The 20,926-nt window shown below is 36.1% G+C and overlaps 1 pseudogene; it reads right to left on the minus strand.

Moving 5' to 3' along the window:
* Positions 1-2,210: 2,210 nt before the first annotated feature.
* Positions 2,211-9,317, minus strand: LOC123824926 (annotated as a pseudogene).
* Positions 9,318-20,926: the final 11,609 nt, after the last annotated feature.

The following is a 20,926-nucleotide window of genomic DNA, read 5'->3' on the forward strand; positions in this document are numbered from 1 at the left end:
GGGTCTTTTATACATGTTCCTTGATGACCCTTCCCCTTTTCCCCCATTATCCTCATCTCCCCTCCCCTCTGGTTACTGTCAATTTGTTCTTTATTTCAATGTCTCTGGTTATATTTTGCTTGCTTGTTTGTTTTATTGATTAGGTTCCTCTTATAGGTGAGATCATATGGTATTTGTCTTTTACCACCTGGCTTATTCCACTTAGCATAATGTTCTCCAGTTCCATCCATGATGTCACAAAGGGAAGGAGTTCCTTCTTTGTTTCTGCTGCATAGTATTCCATTGTGTAAATGTACCACAGTTTATTGATCCACTCATTTACTGGTTGCTTCCAGCACTTGGCTATTGTAAACTGTGCTGTGATGAACATTGGGGTGCATAGGTTCTTTTGAATTGGTGTTTTGGGATGCTTAGGGTATAATCCCAGCAGTGGAATTGCTGAGTCAAAAGGCAGTACCATTTTTAATTTTCTGAGGAAATTCCATAGTGTTTTCCACAGTGGCTGCACCAGTCTGCATTCCATCAACAATAAAACCAAAACATGGATAACAGAATGGCAGATTGGAATAGTTGTAGACTAAATAATGGCCCCCTCCCCAAAGATGTTTATGTCCCAGTCCCTGGAACCCTGTGAATGTGTTACTTTCTGTTAGAAAAAGGACTTGGACTTCACAGATAGGATTAAGTTAATGGTTTTGAGATTCTCCTGAATTCCTGTTTGGGCCCAATGTCATTACAAGGATCTTTGAAGAAAACGTGGAGGATCAGAGTCAGTAGTAGGAGATCTGAGGATGGAAGCAGGAGTTTGGAGTGATGGAAGGAAGGGATCTCAAGTTAAGGAATGTGGGTGACCTCTAGAAAAATGTAAGAAGGTGAATTCTCCTTTAAAGCATCCAGAAAGAAAACATCCTTGCAAACACCTTGATTTTAGATATCTAACCTCCACAACTAAGTTTTTGATAATTTGTTACAGCAGCAATAGGAAGCTAATAGAGTGACTTTCCTTGCCACAGTGCTGGGTGAGAGGCAGTTAGAATAGATATCAAGATACTCAAGTGGGTGTGAGACACTCCTCTCTACCCTCACTCCCATGTATATACAATTAGAGAAGTTGCCTTTGGGAGGGGATACTTTCTAATCACAGCCTAGTGAGGAGTGCTTTGTGGACATTACTTGAATAGCTTAGGAATAAATGCCCTGTTTCTAGAAGGTACAGGTGATTCACATCTGATTGTTGACAGATAAAGCTGTGCACTGGATTCCAAATGCTATCCAAGGAATCTAGATGGTGAGAGAAAGGCTAACTGACCACTTGTTTGTGGACCAAAGGAGACTGCTACTCTACAAAGGCTGGATCTTTAGGTTTTCCATGTTCTTTCTGTTCATCTTACCCAACACTCACTAATCATTGAACTAGAATAGCCCCTTAAATTTACTGCCTTCTGCAATTGCTACATAACTTTTTATTGAACTTTGGTGTTAGAGTCTAAATTTTTTGGACACTATCTTCTCTCTTTTTTTGGATTCTTCCATAATGTTATTGGAATACATCTTGAAGTATTTTCTTTATAACGATATCTATGAGAAAACTTTCTGGGTCCTCATATGTGCAAAGACATTTTTCTTTTTTTTTCCTTACATTTGATTCATAGTTTGGCTATGTATAAAATTTTAGGTTCAACATTATTTAACTCTAAAACTTTAAAGACATTATGTCATTTTCTTCTAGCATCAGTAATGAGATTCCATTTTTATCCATACTCTTTTTAAATGCCTGTTCTTTTATACTGGAAGCTTTAAAGAAATTATTTTGAAATTTTTATGTCAGAAATATTACAAAGTATGCCCAGCTGTAGGTCTTTAAAAAATTCTTTCTGCTTATCTTGTTGTGGCACTTTTGATCTGTGGACTACTCTTCTCCAACTCTGGATATTTTATTCTACCTATTCCTTGATTATTTCTCCTTCCTCCCTTAAAAAATTATTTTCAGACTTAGTTATATAGATAATAAACCTGACACAGTAATCCTTTATGTCTTTTAAAAAAACTCAGCCATTTTAATGTTCTTTTACAGTAGACAAAGCAGTTCTCTGGATGACCACAGACATGTGAGCTGTGTGATAGCACTCAGAAACATCACAGTAAAGAGGGTTTCCTGATTGGTGCATGGTCTTCAATAAATATAAGGAGTTACTTGTATGAACCTGCTGTCAAACCAGTAAGACTGCGTTTATGCATCTGTTATTTTCAGGATTGTTGGTACTTGGGCATACTTTCCCTAGATTACTTTGCTTCCTTGTATCACAAGGCTCAACTCATGTTCACCTTGACAGTACCTTTGGTAGTAACAACCAAGGTTGTGTAAACTGGGCATGGGGGATTAATCTTTATACCAAGTAATGGTGGGCAAAGGTAGCTTTTGGTTCAGGAAGTGTTACATGGGCCTTCTTGAAATGAAAGCCTATTGGCCTAATGAACCTTTCATATTTAGATGGTTTTCGAGTACAGCCATCTCCAGCAAAGCAGACTTTAGTGACCATCCTCTTCCATGCTTTCTTTTTCTTTCTTGTTCAAATAACTTTTAATAACTTTGCTTCTCCTTGGGCACAGACTTTGGGCTGAGACACTTTCCAATTTTTTGCTTTTTCTTTTTGTGTTTCTTTAATCATATTGGAAAGTACTTTAGCTGGGGACTGTCCTTCTCTGTCCAGTAGATATTCAGGTACTGCTCCTTGTGGAGTCTTTTCATCATTCTTTTGTATGGTGTCTCTTTTCATGCATCTTGATGGTCTTTTTCATTTGTATTTTCTCAGCATTGCAGGGTTTATGGTAGAGCTTAGTCTTCAAACCAATCATCTTTTCTTTGCATCTTTTGAATGATGAGCCTCTCGGCCTTCCTTCTTCCTCATTTTCTCATGGTAATCCAAACAATATACACAGCACTTACTGTGTAACTCAATATACTTGTTTTGTGGTTGGTTACATGGCCAACGAGCAGCAAGGTGCAGTCTCCTGAGTGGGAAGAGCGCTCAACATTTGGGTCTCAGAGACTCATGAGCTGACTCTACACAATTTGAGTCGGGAAAGGGCTAATTCTTTTTTTATTTTTTTAATACTGGAATGAATGAGCATATTTATGTATTTATTAATACTGCAATGGTGGGCTAACTCTTTATATCTTAGAAGTTTTTCCTATATTTCCCACTTTTTCCTTTTAACTTTTTTTTAAAGATTTTATTTATTTATTTTTTTTAGAGAGGGAAGGGAGAGAGAAAGAGAGAGAGAGAGAGAAACATCAATGTGTGGTTGCTGGGGGCCATGGCCTGCAACCCAGGTATGTGGCCTGACTGGGAATCGAACCTGCGACACTTAGGTTCGCAGCCCACACTCAATCCACTGAGCTATGCCAGCCAGGGCTCCTTTTAACTTTTTATGATGTATTCTCGACTTGTTTTAGTTATTCTATTGAATTCTTTATTTCAAGTATCATATTTTTAATTTCTAAAACTTTTTTGAAAGATTTTATTCATTATTCATCTAAAACTGAATAAAAAGAGGGAGAAACATCAATGTTGGGCAATCCAGTCACTACCCTGAGAGGGTCAGACCAGTGACCTTTCAGTTTGTGAGATGAAGCCCAACCCACTGTGCCACACCAGTCAGGGCCTCCAAAAACCTGTATTTTTCTGTTCCTCTTTTCCATATCTGTATACATTTTTATACATGCATTATTATCTTCACTCTCCCTGAAGATGTAATCACCATTTTTTTATAAACTGTTCTATTTACTAAATAATCTCTCATTTCACATTAGCATGAATTTCTTAAGAAATGTCTTTGGTATGAACACTTGGGAAAGGGAAGAAGATGGAAGAAAACAAGACTGAACAGAGGAAGAGGTTGAGTTGCAAAGCAATCTCAACTGAGCTCTCAGCTGAATTTGGGAAGTTCCGAAACTGGGATGCTCTTTAGAGTCTCCCCAATGTAGAGTGAGGGGGTCAGGACTTTATATAACCACGTTGATCAATCATTGAATGTAGGTTGCTCTAGGAAGGGTGTGATCTTGGGTGGGTGGATGTCTCTTGTTAGCCAATGAAATTCTCTTACAGATTACTGCTGAAAGTTCTCCCAGCAAAGGAAGGTGACTGTTCATTTTAGCATCTACCACATCTGGTTTTTGTTTGTTTGTTTTAAGGTTTAGTTGTTAGGTTCTACTTGCTCAGCTTTTTTCTTTCTCCTTTATGGTGTTGTTTTACCCTCAAATGTTTGGTGAATTTCAGTTTTCATTCATTTTACAAAATGAAAGTCTAGGAAGTTAATATGGATAACTCTCTGTTTTAATAATAAAACTGTTCCCTGAATGCAGGGCTAACAAAGAACTCTATGCATGTGATTGGGGAATGCAGTTTGGTGAGACTCACTAGAACTATCTGGTGATCCTAAATGCTGGAATGAGGTGCTATTTCTGCTAGGCACTTGAGACAATTTTAGAATGTCTTTAAAAATTAATTATCTTAGGGGATCACTTTGTAAGTTATATAAATATCTAACCACTATGCATACACTGAAATGAATATAATATTGAATGTCAACAGTAATTGAAAAAAATTTAAAAAGAAACAAATGAAACAGTCATTTAAAGGATCCGATTTTAAGCCTTGGAATAAATGTTAATCCTAAATGCCATACAGATCTCTTGGGGTGGTGAGAGTGGGGAGTTGTCCACATTCCAATATTGCCCAAACTTATTTTCCATAGAAATCACCTGGGACTCTTGTCAAAAATCCAGAATTCTGAGTCAACAAACCAGATTCCCCAGGGAAGGGTCCTGAGATTCAAGACCTTTTTTTGTTTTTTATCCTCACCCAAGGACTTTTTCTTTTCTTTCTTTATTTATTTACTTATTTACTTACTTATTTACGTTTACTGTTGTTCAATTACAGTTGTCCCAATTTATCCACTGATACTCTCCCCTAGCCACCTATACCCTGCTCCCACAGTCACTCCCCACCCTGTTGTCCTTGTCCATGGATCCTTTATACATGTTCCTTGACTAGACCCTTTCCCTTCTTTCCCTCACTATCCCCCTCCCCACAAGCTGGCCACTGTCAGTCTGGTCCTTATTTCCACATCTCTGGTTCTATTTGCTCATTTGTCTGTTTGTTCTTAGGTTCCACTTACATGTGAGATCATACAATATTTGTATTTTGCCACCCAGCTTGTTTCACTTAGCATAATGCTCTCCAGGTCCACCCATGCTGTTGTTAATGGTAAGAGCTCTTTTTTCTTTTCTGCTGCATAGTATTCCATTGTGTAAATGTACTATAGTTTTTTTTATCCACTCATTTACTGTTGGGAACTTAGGCTGTTTCCAGCACTTGGCTCTTGTAATAATGCTGCTGTGAACCTTAGGGTGCATGTGTTCTTTTGAATTGGTGTTTCAGGATTCTTAGGTTATAATCCTAGCAGACCAGTAGGTCAAAAGGCAGTTCCATTTTTAGTTTTTTGAGGAAATTCCATACTGTTTTCCACAGTGGCTGCACCAGTTTGCATTTCCAACAGTGTACTAGGGTTCTCTTTTCTCCCCATCCACACCAGCTCCTGTTGTTTGTTGATTTGTTGATGATGGCTATTCTGGCCAGTTGAAGTGGTACCTCATTGTAGTTTTAATTTGTATCTCTGGTGGCTAGTGATATTGAGCATTCTTTCTTATGTCTATGGTCCTTCTGCATGTCCTCCTCGGAGAAGTGTCTGTTCAGGTACTTTGCCCATTTTTAAATTGTATTGTTTATATTCCTGATTTGAGTCATATGAGTTCTTTATATATTTTGGAGATCAAACCCTTGTCTGAGGTATCATTGACAAATATATTTTCCCATAGAGCTTGTCCCCTTTTTATTTTGCTGATGTTTTCTTTAGCTGTGCAGAAGCTGTTTAATTTGATGTAGTCCCATTTATTTATTCTTTCCTTTATCAAGGACACTTTTTCATTGCTTTTTCAAATAGAGGATGTGAGAGAGAGAAACACTGATGCAAGAAAGAAGCATCAGTTCATTGCTTCCTGTATGTGCCCAGACCAGGGACTGAACCCGCAATCTTAGAGGGCAATGCTCCAACCAAGTGAGCTGCACCAGCCAGGGCAAGATTCATTATCTTTAACACGAATAACACATATTTCATCATCAGCCCAGGGTGGTAACAACACCTACATGCAATCCATCAATCCACCTTCCCTATTCAGCCATTCACCCATCCACCTCACTTCCACTCTCTGTATCTACTTCCTTGGAGTTTTTCTGTGGCTCCACAGCCAGGAACAGTGCTTTTGTTTATGTTATATTTTTTCCCCTATGTTTCTTTAAAAAGGATGATCCTGCTTTTGTTTGTTTATTTATATGATAGCTTCTACCCACTTCCTATGTTACAGAAAGTCATCAAAGTCTCTGCAGTTCTTGTTCTCGGGATTATCAAATTATTTTCTGTTGTACTTTACTGTTTCTTCCATTGATTTTTAGTAAAGAGAGAAGGTAAACATTACACTCAAAATACCCTCTTGAATCAAACCTCAATAATCACACCTTTGAAAAATATCCTGTGCTAGGTTATTGCTAATGTATAATATGACAGATTGGATATGAGGGTAAGGGAGATGGAGCAGTCTTGGGTAACCCTCAATTGTCTGGCTGTAGCAGTTGGGCAAATTTTTATGTTTACTGAAAAGATTAGAGGAATAAGAGACCATGTTGCTGGGAAAAGATAATAAAGTTAGTTTTTTACATGTTCAGTTGGATATCAAGGAAGAGATCTGATCTGGAAGTATGTACCTGTGAGTCATTCATTCATTCATTTGTGAATTTGCATATATTAAACACCTTCTTATTATATGCCAGGATACATAAGCAGAAATATCTTACAGGGGATACAAATAAATAATTAAACAAGTACAATAAAATATGACAAGTACAATAGTGGGAAATATATGAAATACATGTCAACTCAGTGGAGATCACCCCAACTCAGACCTGGTGATCAGCAAGGAACAGACATCCAAACTGAGACAGGACAAATTGGATGAGTCCTATAATGTCACCTACATATGGAAGTTATTTTAGAAAGAATGAAGAGCCAGTAGGAAAGCTGACATCCAGAAAATACCAGTAGGAATTTCTGTATGACTAGTTCTTAGCAGGAAGGAAGGCAAGAGAGGAGGCTGGAAAGGCAAGAAGGTTGAGTTGATACAGGATCTTATACAATGGGAAGCCACTGAAAAGTTTTAAGTAACCGTTCTAAAAATGAATCTGAAACCTTAGAAATAGCTACCACCTAGTGGTTCCCTAGCTTTGGTCTGCATCTAATTAACCAAAAAAACTTGTCAAAAGTGCACCTATTATCTGTGGCATAGCATTAAACCCTTTACATGTATGTCTACTTTACATCTATTATCTCTGACACATCACAGTCTCAGACAGGGAGGGAATTTATACTCCTGAGGTCATATTGCTAGTAAGTGCCAAAACTAAGACCTGAACCCAAGCAGCCTGGCTATAAAGTCCCTGCCTTCCCTCACTCCTCACTGTGTCACCTCCAGGTAAAAGCACTGTATAAAATAGACCCTTGAATTTCACAGAGGATGTATTATGAAGACTTTGAGAATGCTGAGATTTACAATGCTACTGGAGGAAACCATTTGCTCTTACCCATACCCAGAGATTTTAATTTAGGAGAACAGAAGTGGGCATATAGGAATCTGAATTTTAATAGGCCTAAAAATATTGTTTTGTGGTAGATGGTTCCCTGGCTCTGCTTAGAGTAACTTGAGACTAGAGAAGAGATCTGATGTCAGTCTCTTAGAGCTGAAGACTCCATAAAAATGACCAACAAAAAATGTCTGGAGAAGCAGGAGGTAAATTTCAAGAGTTTTATTGTGGAAAAAGAGAAAATTTGAAGAAAAAAAAGAGTTTAATGATATGGTGTGCAGCAGGCAAGAAACTCTGGCTAAGAGCTGGAAATTGCCCATTGGATGTGGTCACGAGTTCATTGATAAGGCTGATACATTTCCCTCCAAAGCCACAAATCCTCCTTCAGAAGAGCTTCTGCTTCTGGTTGTCCACACTGCATGAAACCAATCCTAATAGTATTTCCATTTTTCTCACGTTTCTCTCTATTTCACAGAAGCAGTTAACATAGATTTTGGGAAGGTCATTTCTCTATAGCTTACCTTCAGCATTGAATTTCAACTATTGCATAGCTCTGAATGGCAGAATCGCTTAAATATCTTACACATTTGCAGATATGCTCTAGGACTTGACACTTTAAATATGCAAAGATTGTTTTGATAAAGCACTACTCAAGCAGCAGTCTCTTTAAGTGAGAGAGTCTACTACCCAAGATAAATGAGCTTGAAGAGAAGTGAACTATGACTTAAGACAAACTCTGTGCCTATTTTTAAATGTAGGCAACCAAAATTCTCACAATTGAAGTTTAAACTGGCAGTCAGTAATCATTGTTTTGGAATATTTAATGCTTTCAAAATCAAAATAAACAGACTCTGCTTTGAAATTCTGCTGCCTATTCAGGCACCAATGGTAAGTAATATCCTTTTTCCCCCAAACATGCTGAAATGTGCATGTCTGATTCCTAGTGCTTTTTGCCTAGGAATTGATTTGCCTAATAAAAAATAGTGTTAAATCTCTACTTAACTTACTTTCAATTATGTGTTTCTTATTGTAACTCTAACAGTTCCAATTTCTTCCTAGAAATGAAAGACATTTCTTCTAAACTGAATTACAAAACTACTTAATTATTCTTCAGCCATCCTTCCATTTTATATTAATTCACATATTTATCTTAAATTAGAGGTTCCAAATCCTCAGCCCTAAAGATCACTTAGAAGTTTTAATGATAATAAAAATAAATAACAATCATTGAGCACTTAGTATGTGTGGCATTGTATTATGTTCTTTACATATCCTTTAAGCCTCATGGTTTTCCAAAATGAATGACACCTATAGTTCTAAGGTCATATAGTTAGTAAGTGCCAAAACTGAGACTTGAACCAAAAGAGTCTAGATGCAAATCCTCTTTCTTACAGTTGGAATGTATTGCCCCTTACAGTTGGATAGAAGCATTGTATGAAATAGACACTTAAACTTCACCAAATCTAAGAAAGCTTTGAAAATTCTGTGATTCACAATGTCACCAAAGGAAACCATTTACCCCATGAACAGCAGATGGTTTCCTAAACCCACTGGAGAGCTTGCTGACTCTCCTACAGACTATCCTCATTACCTGCTTTGTTCATCTAATTCTAATATCATTGTAGATTATGATGATAGACTATTGAGTTTACTAGCTCATTTGTTTAATTCAACAGATGTTGAACATGTGACCAATAAGACAAGGTCCTTGTCTTCAAGGAGTGTATAATCTAGGGGAAGGAGCAGAAATCATAAACAGAATGATAAATGTAGAAATATCAAGAGTTTGGCAGGTTATTTTGTGGTTTTCATATACATGTATATGTATATGAAATGTTTGTATACAATGTTGAGTTTGTAGAGCCACTCAAACAAAGATGGCATCTTTCAGATGTGAGAAGAGGTTAATTTAAGAGGTTGCAAAGGGCTTCTATTTGGAAAGGGCTGAGAGCAAACATTTTAACAAGATGGGAATGCCAAAGAAAAATATTACCTATTACAAGGACAAGAAGTCATATCAAGGATGTGTTATGCTATGAATTTTGAAATATTAAGAAAATAACATCTGGACCACTAAGTTTCTTTGATTTTCATATTTCTGTCAGATGAGAGATGGAATAACCTGACAATCAATGGTCACTTCTATAATAACCTGAGTGAGAATTTCAAACTTTCATAAGGAAAGGAAGAGTAACAAAAGTTCATTCTATAGTGTTGCTTCCAACTCTCCTGTCTGCAGTTGTCTTCTAATATCATTCAACCTTCTGAAATAGCCTCTCATGTATCGCAAGACTTTGGGAATTTAAAATTTTTTAATCAAACTCTGCAGATTATCAAACTTATGTTTTATGATTACTGCCATTAGAAACCAAGTAAAAAAGCAATTTTCCATTTCATTGCCTTTATTAATCATGGTATAGAGCCTTATGTTTGCTTCTAACTTTAAATTACTCTGTGTTCTATATTTGGGTATGGGTTTTAACTGATCTCTTAAAGAATTATCATAACAGTCTAAACTGTTTTTAAGAATTCACCAGGAAATCTGAATGAAAGGCCCATTAAGTGATTTTTTAATGGTAACACCTGCTTAAAATATAAACTATTGTGTTAACAGTTACCATCAGCCAACCTACTAGAAAGCTTAAGTTAAGTGCTACAATAATATCCTCTTATAAAACCTTGAAGTATAATTATCTCTAGGTTATTTTCAACATAGTCTATTTCAGTTACTAACATTTATACTTTGTTCACCTTTATTAATATACTGATTTTTACAGAAAATTTTAATTAAGACCATGATAAAGAATCAAATAAAAATAAACATTTTGAACTTCAGAAAAAGTTATTTTTCTTAACAATGTGTACAAAAAATTCCTCACTTATATTTACACTAAAAATATTCACCTATGATCTTATTCATTCAAATTGGAAAAACAATTAGGTTGTCTGTATAATACAATTTATAAATCATTTGAGAGAAATAATAGCTTTTCTTTACTAAAAGAATAAAAACAAACTTTTCTGTTATTTTTATATTTTAACAGTTTAAAAAGCAATATAGCTCTGAAACTGATTCTGAGTGTTCTCTCTAGTACATACTAGACATATGTTTTCAACAAATTTATTAACCTAACAAAGCTCTTACTTTCTTATTTGTAAAATGGGGTAAACACAATTATTTCACAAGCTTGTTTGAAATGTCAGATGAGATAATGTATATAGTGTAGACAGTGTATATAAACAAGGAAGTCCTACACACATTATATACACAAATACCCTCATAAAACTTTTTTGATTGGTGAACTAGATTTGTAGGAAAAATCTAGTGAATTGATATTTATAAAAGAAATATTTTATGTTTTAAGATAAAATCCTTTAGGAATTTCTACAACTCATTTATATAAGAAAAGGGAATATGTATAAATGAAAAAGCCACTGTACTGTAGTAGGAACAGAGCATAAGCTATCCAGGAATGATGCTGGATAGCAGGAATATTTCTTTAATGGGACATTGATACTAGATTTGATCTTTTATCTCAAATAACCCTTTACTATTTCAGAAAATATTGATTTTAATGATAGATATATTTAAATTAACAAAAAGTAGTTGTCACCCTGCCCAAGTTAGAGATTTTATCTTGTTTTATTTGATCTGCTGACATTATGGAGTCCCAGCCTTCCAGAGTGTGCTAGGCAGTCACTGGGTGAGGATGGAGGCAAATTCAAGAAAAGACATCATTAGTGCCCTTTAGGAACTTATTATCCAGTTGAGGGAATGCACACCAACACTCAAAATAAGGAAAAACGCATTTATGAACCAACATGCCAGTGAGTGCAAATTGATATAAAAACTCTGCTGGCCTGAAAGAGAGATAATGGACCCAAATATTTTAAATTCAGATTGTTTTCTGCTTGGGTATGGTCTGTAGTGGTCATTCTCAATGTGTCTGCATGCCTATCAAAAGCATGATTTGAAATGTTCCCATCTCACAATTCATTTCTCTTCTATTCTCTGTCTTGTTATCCTTGCCTCATCAAGTAGACAAATTGTACGTTTGTAGGGTGATTCATAGTCTAGCTTATATATTTTCATACTTGCTGCAAAAAATTACATTTACTCTCTTCTATGAAATAAAGAGGGTTCTCTTTCAACCAAAGAGATAGTTTATTTGTCTAGACTAATTATTATAGTAGTAGCATTAGGCAGGAACTCTTCTTTTGTTATACAACATGAAAAGTTCTATTTGATTCTATTAAATAACTAAATACTGTGATTGACCCTAACCATACTTTCAAAGTTACAGCTTGTCTATCCATAGAGCTTCAGAAATGACAGAGCTTAATTAGTTCTAACAAGCTACTCCTGGTGGACCCTGCTTTATCTGTCAGGATAGGATAAGATAGGTCCCCAGATTTTGGTCTCTGGTCTCTCTCTTTTTTTAAGAGTATTTATTTATTTATTTTTAGAAAGAGCAGAAGGGAAGAAGAAAGAGAAACATCAAAGCATGAGATAAACATGGGGACCTGGCCCACAACCCAGGCATGTGCCCTGACTGGGAATCAAACCAGTGACTTTTCAGTCTGTGGAGTGATACCCAACCAGTTAGCCACACCAGTCAGGGTAGTCTCTGGTCTCTTTACTTTAAAAATTATTGAGGACTCCCAGAAAGCATTTGTTCAAGTAGCTTATAACTGATTTTTACTTTATCTTAAAAATTAAGGAAAATTTGAAAATATTTATGATTTTTAAATGACAATAATAAATCCATTATATATTTTTAAATATATTTTATTGATTATGCTATTACAGTTGTCCCAATATTTTCTGCTTTGCCCCCCTCCAGCCAGTACTCCTCTTCCCTCCAGCAATCCCCACCCACCTTAGTTCATGTTCATGGGTTGTGCATATAAATTCTTTGGTTTCTCCATTTTCTATACTATTCTTAACACCACCCCTGTCTATTTTGTACCTACCAATTATGCTTCTTAACCCCTGCACCATTTCCCACATTGTCCTACTTCTCCCTCCCCACTCCCAGCTGATAACTGTCCAAATGATCTTCATATCTATAATTCTACTTCTGTTCTGGTTATTTGCTTAGTTTTTTTTTAATTCAGTTGTTGGTAGTTGTGAATTTGTTGCTATTTTAATGTTCATAGTTTTAATCTTTTTCTTAAATAAGTCTCTTTAACGTGTCATGTAATATTAGTTTGGTAATGATGAACTCCTTTGACTTTACCTTGTCTGGAAAGCACTTTATCTGCCCTTCCATTCTAAACGGTAGCTTTGCTGCATAGAGTAATCTAGGTTGTAGGTCCTTGCTTTTCATCACTTTGAATACTTTTGTCAGTCCCTTCTTGCCCGCAGAGTTTCTTTTGAGAAATCAGCTAATGGTCTTATGGGAACTCCTTTGTAGGTACCTCTCTGCTTTTCTCTTGCTGCTTTTAAGATTCTCTCTTTAATATTTACCATTGGGATTTTAAGTATGATGTGTCTTGGTGTGGCTCTCTTTGGGTCCAGCTTGTTTGGGACTCTCTGTGCTTCCTGGACTTGTATGTCTATTTCCTTCATCAAATAGGGAAGTTTTCTTTTATTATTTTTTCAAATAAGTTTTCTGTTTCCTGCTATTCCTCTTCTCCTTCTGGCATCCATATAGATTTCAATGTTGGTACATTTGGAGATGTCCCAGAGGGTCCTTATACTATCCTCATTTCTTTGAATTTTTTTCCTTCTTGCTGCTCTGGTTGAATGCTTATTTCTTCCTTATGTTCCAAACTGTTGCTTTGAATCCAAGCTTCCTCTCCTCCACTGATGGTTCCCTGTAGATTTTTCTTTATTTTACTTAGTGTAACCTTCATTTCTTCCTTTGTATTGTTGCAGTACTCAGTGAGTTCTTTGAGCTTCCTGATCACCTGTGTTTTGAACTTTGCATCTGATAGGTTGGTTATCTCCATTTCATTTAGTTCTTTTTCTGCGATTTTGTTCTGTTCTTCCATTTGGGCTATATTTCTTTGTTTCCTCAATTTGTCAGTCTCCCATGTTTGTTTCTGTGTATCAGATAGAACTGCTTTGACTTCCTGTCTTAGTAACATGACTTATTGTAGAAAAGGCACCTATAAATTATGTGGGGCAGACCCTTAGGTAATCACCATGTTGGGGCAACCTGCTTCACTGCCTTGTGGCTCTGTATGGGGGGAGGGCTCAGAGAAGGGACAATGTGGCTGCCTGGTTTCTGGAGGTTTGTCCAGTACTTGCCCCGATTCCAGCCACTTCACCCACTTCCCATATGTGACTGGAGTCCTTTCAGCTATTGCCCTGGTGGAAAATTCTAGAGCAGGTGGGTTTGCATATGTTCTAAGTCTGTGTGGACCCTTTAAATGGAGTCTCCTGAAAACCTGGAATTTTCTTCTGCCACTCCGGGTCTCACTGGATTTCGCAGCCAGAAGTCATGGGAATTTATCTTCCTGGTGTTGGAAGCCTGGGCTGTATGGTCTGGCCTGAGGCTGGGATTGCTCACTCCCAAGGTATCCCTCCTAATTTCTTTCTACCATACATGAATGTAGAACCATTCATTCCACTGCCATCTCTATGGCCCCTCTCCTTGTACCCATTTGGATGGATATGGCTTCTTTAAATCCTTGCTTGTTGGACTTCCATACAGCTTGATTTTCTGATGGCTCTGGTGTTATTCATTTTGAAATCTAGTTGTAGTTCTTTCTATAGTTGCATGAGGAGGTGAAGCATGTCTACCTATGCCTCCATCTTTAAATCCATTATATGTTAACATAAACAACACATTTTTATGTACACTTACTAAATTTTCCAAAATAAATTAGTAGGGAGGGGGCCATCACTATTGATTTTAAAACATCTCACCCTGGCTGGTGTAGCTCAGTGAACTGAGCACAGGCTGTGAACCAAAGGGTTGCTGGTTTGATTCCTAGTCAGGGCACATGCCTGGGTTGTGGGCCAGGTACCCAGTGGGGGCCAAGTGAGAGGCAACCACACAGTGATGTTTCTCTCCCTCTCTTTCCCCCTCCATTCCCCTCTCTCTCAAATTAAATAAATAAAATCTTTAAAAAATAAAATAAAAATAAAAAATCTCCTTAACCATTGAATTCTTATATCAGCTTCTGTATCAGTTGATTGCAATATAACATATCATGTAGACTTTGGACATCTCTTTTGCATTTGTGAGAGAATGAGAACAGAAAGGGAAGTAGCATCTCCAACTATTATGATGTAATTCTGACCTTACGGATCCCAAAAGAGCTTCAGGAATCCAAGGGGGTTTCTAAACTGTTAGAACCACTGAGCTAAATTATACTGTGATAACATAAAATCCTCAAATCCTAGTATCTTGACCATGAATTTTTCTTTTTCTTCTTTATCATTCTAATTCCATTGTGCATCATTTGGACATTTTGCTCATGTTATTGTGGCTCTCACTCTAGGACCCATTTTGGTAGAGCAGAAACTCTTTAGAACATTGCTGGCCACTGTGGCAAAGGGAAAGAAAGCATTCAAAATATAGGCTGATTCTAAAAGCTTCCCCCCAAAATGACACATTACTTCTGCTCACATGTCATTTGCCAAAGCAGCTAACATATCCCAGCCTGACTTCATGAAGGCAAGGAGGTATAACATTCCTGTATGGACAGACACAGGATATTAGTCAACAGTAATACTGTCTACTTTACCCACTAACATTTTTCAAGGCACACTTAACTCTGTTGTGTCAAGTCATTGAGTGTGCATAGATTTTGATCTTGGTCAGAGTTTAGTAAGGTAATCTTTATCTTTGCCTCCAAACCTGTTATTTTTCTAGGGTTTAAGAATTCTACAAATACCTGGCATACAGTTAGTGTTTAATAAATATTCATCAAATAAGTGGGCAAATACTTTATAAAATTTCATTTGGACTTTGGCATGATACTGTTTCCCTAAAAGTACAAGAATGATATATCCAAATATAGATCAGGTTAATTTGGATCTTGGAAGTGTTTTATTGATAATTTAGCTCAACCCCATCATTTAACAGATAATGCAGTTGAAATGAAAATAACACCATATTAATCATAAAAATGGAAAGAGAGTTGTGTCCAGTGTTATGAAAATGGCATTGAGTTTGGGGGGCTCCTAGGTAAGTCCTGATACTCAAATGATATTATCTTGCAGACTTCTGCATCAGAATTGTATATTGTCCAATGTCTAAAAATTCCAGGACTCAAAAAAATTAATGGAATTTCAAAGCAACTATAGCTTAAAAACACTCACTTTGCTTTCCTTGAGGTGCCACTGGAATAAGAATTCCTTGCCAAATTTTTAGTTCTCCTACAGGCTTGTTTCGAATGCTATTGTGTTGACTACTTCAACTGCAAAAGCCATTTTCTAAAAGCAATTATGCTCATAGAAATATCTTACAAATGATAGCAAGGTTATGTACTACAAATTGCCAAGATGTGGAAGATTGCTCCCACCTCCCAGAAATCCAATTAAACATTAGTATTTTATTTTTATTAACTTTAGAACTCGAATTGCCAAACTTAAATAAAAAATATTGACTGAGCATAGACAAACATACAGTATTGCCTTTTCCTACAGTAGAGTAGAAATTAATCAATGAAAGAAATAGATACTTATATTCATAAAGTACTTTGCTCCTAAGGAAAATATATTATTCTAATTAAACTTTGCAATAGGCCAGTAGGTGTAGGTAGAGAAAAGACAAATATTCCCTTTACAAATATTCAAAAAATCAAAGTGGAAGCAGGTTAACTGGAAGCCAGAAGTTTCACAGTGTGTCACTCACAGAACCAAAAAGACTTGATGATGCTTTTTTCTCCCAAGATGGTGACCCAGACATGTAGCCACTGTGACTGTGGTTATACATTTTGACAAACAACAAAAATTAGAAAAGCATCTTGCTTAAAATATCTGGAATGAAATCTAAATTGTACATATGACAATTATGTTTGCAAAAAACAAGAAATTGTTTCCATTTTCAAAAGCATTCTCTCCAATATTTCATTTTTCCCCATATTCTTTATGTATAAAAATATCTATTGTCTAACTTCAAATAGATGCAGATATAACTGTGATATAAAGTAGCATTTATGCCACTAGTGCCATTAAAAACCCTCACATGTGAATGGGTGTTTAATTAGGCTGTATTAGATTAATCCCATGTCTCCACTGGTTCTAACAAATGAAAAGGTATTATGCACTGTCATGGGGATAGACATTTAAAGCCCAGTGTAACTTTCATATTTTTCCATGCGATCGGTCAGCCAGGACTTTCTTCTAATTTGATGAAAATTTGGTTTGTAAATCAGAAAACCTTTTAATTGCAAGAAATGCAAAGCAGGAGTCTTTTTTTGTTTTGTTTTTAAAGGATTGACATTACCTTTGTTGTTTGATACATTAAAGTGAGACCCATAAGGGACAGCTCCAAACAATAAACTTCATATAAAATAGATAAAAGCTTCTTCCTTGGGCCTACATAGAAATTCAGACAGAGGCTTAGAAAGATCAACTCAGTACTTCTAATATGATAATATTGCCTAGGTATCAGTAGAATATTTGTTATAAAAGGTCTTAAATGTCATTTTCTAATGTCATTTTGAGGTAATTTTAACCACTTTTAAAATAATTGCATACAGATTATGGTTATTGTATAAGAAAAGACTTACTTCCAATTTAAGCAATGGTGGGAAGTTAAATGTAAATGTAAGTAGGGAAACCTAATTTTTAAATCAGAAAAATATTTCACCCGACATGTAAGTTTTGCTTTGTCACTGTACTGTATTCTGTTCAGTAGAACAAAGACCCGATGCATAATGAGCCAATGTAAATGAAGTCAAATCAGCAAAAGCATAGTGGGGGAGGGGAAGGTGTAAAATATGACAGTCAGTATAATGACCAGGGAGTAGAGAATTTAAATGTTTAATGCCTACACATTCAGATTCATTTTTGTGTCATAGCTTTGAATGGGTAGACTGAGGTGCTTGAAAGTCCAGAATGAAAACATCCCCTGGACCAAAAGAATTATTAATACTATTTAATAGCACAGATATGATCCGCACTCATAATCATCTTCTTTCTACCACTCCTCTAACCCACCTCAGAATAAAAAAAAGAAAGATGGTTATAATTAGAGATAATTAGGGAATGCTGTTAGTGTTTATTTGGTGCTTTCTCTCCCACCCTCCTGCACTGCATGCCAGCTTCCCATCTCCCAGCCATGATGGAGGCTCAGAACACAATAGGAGCACAGCAACAATATGAATTGCAAATACATGTATATCTTTCTGCACAACCTATCTTATTGACTCTTAATAAAATGAGTATCTTCTGAAAAATATCCTGAGCTGTAAATTGCTTTACTACTCAAGATGGGCTTTGAAAAAATACTACACATGCCTTACAATCAACTACACAGAGTTGTGTTAAACAGAATTGCTTAGCTCTTGTCTGTAAATTACTCCCCACCCTCTCCAATAAAGGAATGAATCTTGCTTAATAATCTATGCTGCTTAGTATGCGTTATAACTGTACATGTGAAAATCTTCATATTTTACCTATCCCCCACTTTAGAACTACAATAAGCCTTCATCATAATGTTCTCATGTTTAACATTTCTCTACATAGATAGTGTGAATTTTCCAAAATACTGACATATAGATTATTGAATGCAGTGTCCCCCACCATGCTGTTTTCTCTTGTGTGAGTCCCAAACTATGGCTGCCGTCAAAGGTATTCATAAATTCGTTTTGCTGTCTAGGCAGTTCAACACACAATAATTAAACTGGAGCTATAAACAGCTAGGCATATACGTGGACTTCTCAGATTTTAATATTACAGTAAACTAGAGACTATTAATTCTTAAAAATAAGTGCATTGATAATATGAAGGTGGGATTCTATTTTGAGGGGAGATAGGTGGGAAATGAATGAAAAATTATTGTAAAGTAAGTTAAATTAGTAATTTTAGTGTTAAGTAATTCAAAAGAGTTTGTGTCTTTACAGATTTAGAAAAAGGAAAGATTTCTTTGCTACTAGTGGTGTGTATTAAAACGTTTCTGTCAAACTATCTCCATGTATGGGAGGGGGGTGTGTTGAGGGTTGGGGGGAACACAGGAACCTGGGTACTTGCTTTGTGAATGTTTAGGCTTTTTGCAGGCTAGAATCTAAAGAAGAAATAAAATCCTAGCCTTTTACCTTTGAACCCTTTTGTGAAATATCTTAATGCTGCCAAATGTGAATATAGTGAACTTAATCAGTAAATTTGACTGAGATTTATGAACTTTTTTATTCTAAATGCATTTACATATACACAAGCACATATATGTACATAAATTTATTTTATTACATCCATTTTACACAAACTGAACCTTAAGCAGTTGAAGTACTAAAAAAAGCCAATCAAGATACTCTTCATATATCCTTAAGTCCATAAACCTCTTTAAATTGTCTCTTTTAAAAAACAGCTAAATTATGGAAATGCAGACTGCATTACAGAATATTTGCCAGTTATATCTTGATTCTTATTTGAAATTCCCACAAGAATATAGGCATGACAGTAATATAAACCATAGAAACAGGCAAAAAAAAAAAGTAGAACACAGGGACTTGTAAATAAATCCATGAATATCAAGAAGCACAGATGCTAAGATTATGCATTTTTACCAGTACAGTTCGGTGCTTGTAAACTATAAGGCCAGACATTTGTAAGATGCAGTGTAGCTGGCCCTGCAAGGCAGGGAGGGAAAGGAAAGACACTGAGAAAGGTGGGGAGGAGGGAAAAGGGAGGGATAGTGAGTGAGAGAGAGAGAGGGAAGGAGAAAGAGAGAGAGGATTGAGAAGGGGGGGCACACATAGCCAGACACAATAACGCATAATAATGTTAACATTCCTGCATGTCTAATGGCTTAAATATGCTGTGTGCCTCACTCTGGCCCCACACGGCAGCTGATGTCAAAGAACCATTTAATATTTTATCAATAGTCCTCCTTTGAACCCCCCAAAAATGTTCCTATACAAAAAGATTCAGGGGTTTCCAAGCATGGAAAAAATTAAATCTCTTGAATGGCAAAATTTTAGGACATGACGTATTTGTGAATACCTCATGTTCCGCAAGATTCACACCATTCTCTAACTCGTCTTACATTATTTACATCTTGGCAGTGTCAACATGTCTTATTTACCAAGGAAACAAAGTCATATTTTTAGCATGTGTTTTTTTCACATTAGAAATGCATAGCTTTATTTTTTTAATGTAAAATAAGTGGGTTGATTGAATTATTGTAATATCAGTTGGACTTTTATGGGTTTTTTGGGGGGTGGAAAATATTGTTTTCTTGTTTGATGGATACTATGCCTGTAACAAAGAATGACTGAATTGTCTTAACAAAGAAGATGAAGGCTGTATGTGTTGGTTACAATAGAATAACCACCTTCCAGATCTCTTAAATCCACAATATATGTAGTGCGGGTCCTGAGTGGCTTTTGTTTTCAATGTCTTTTGTAAGCTTTTAGGGTTTTTTCTGCATCAAATGTCAAGTTAATTTACAGGGCGCTATTACTGATATGTTTCCTTGGTTTGTGGTTTTCTGTGAAAGGCAGGCAGCTGAGACCAAGTCTTAGGCTGGGGGGAGGGGCAGCCAGTGAGCCCATAACACATACGCTGTGCCAGGCTCTGTAAATTGGCTGCCCGGATGACAGCGGGCCCAGGGAAACCTCCAGTCTTCATTTGCATGCTGAAGAATATCCAGGATTAAACCGGACTGATTTTCATACAGGATTTAGACCTGACATTTATTATTCGGTTCACAGACCTCTTGAAGGAAAGTTTGTTTTCCACTCATAGATGAAAAATCTTCTAAGATAAATAAAGACTGGCTTAGCACTAACAGTAAATAAATATCTTTCCTGTATTTCTTATGAATTTATCATATATGATTACCAGACAGATGTTTGCCATCAAATTATTATATTTTCCTCTTTAGCAATTCTAAAGGAAAATATCTATCAAGGCCCCACTCAGTATTTATAAAATATATCCATTTAATTTTGGAAGTTGATTTTTCATAAATAAATTTAGAGACAGACACTTGCTTTTAAGAACAAATTAAAACAATATTGGAGTAGTAAAATACTCTGAAATGCTTACTTTTACACCTGCTCCATGTGTTTTTATGAGGACAGAGAAGATTTTGGTTGTATTGTAA

This window comes from Phyllostomus hastatus, unplaced genomic scaffold (genome assembly GCF_019186645.2).
Source record: "Phyllostomus hastatus isolate PE091 unplaced genomic scaffold, TTU_PhHast_1.1 phas_contig_58, whole genome shotgun sequence".
Lineage (NCBI taxonomy): Eukaryota > Metazoa > Chordata > Mammalia > Chiroptera > Phyllostomidae > Phyllostomus > Phyllostomus hastatus.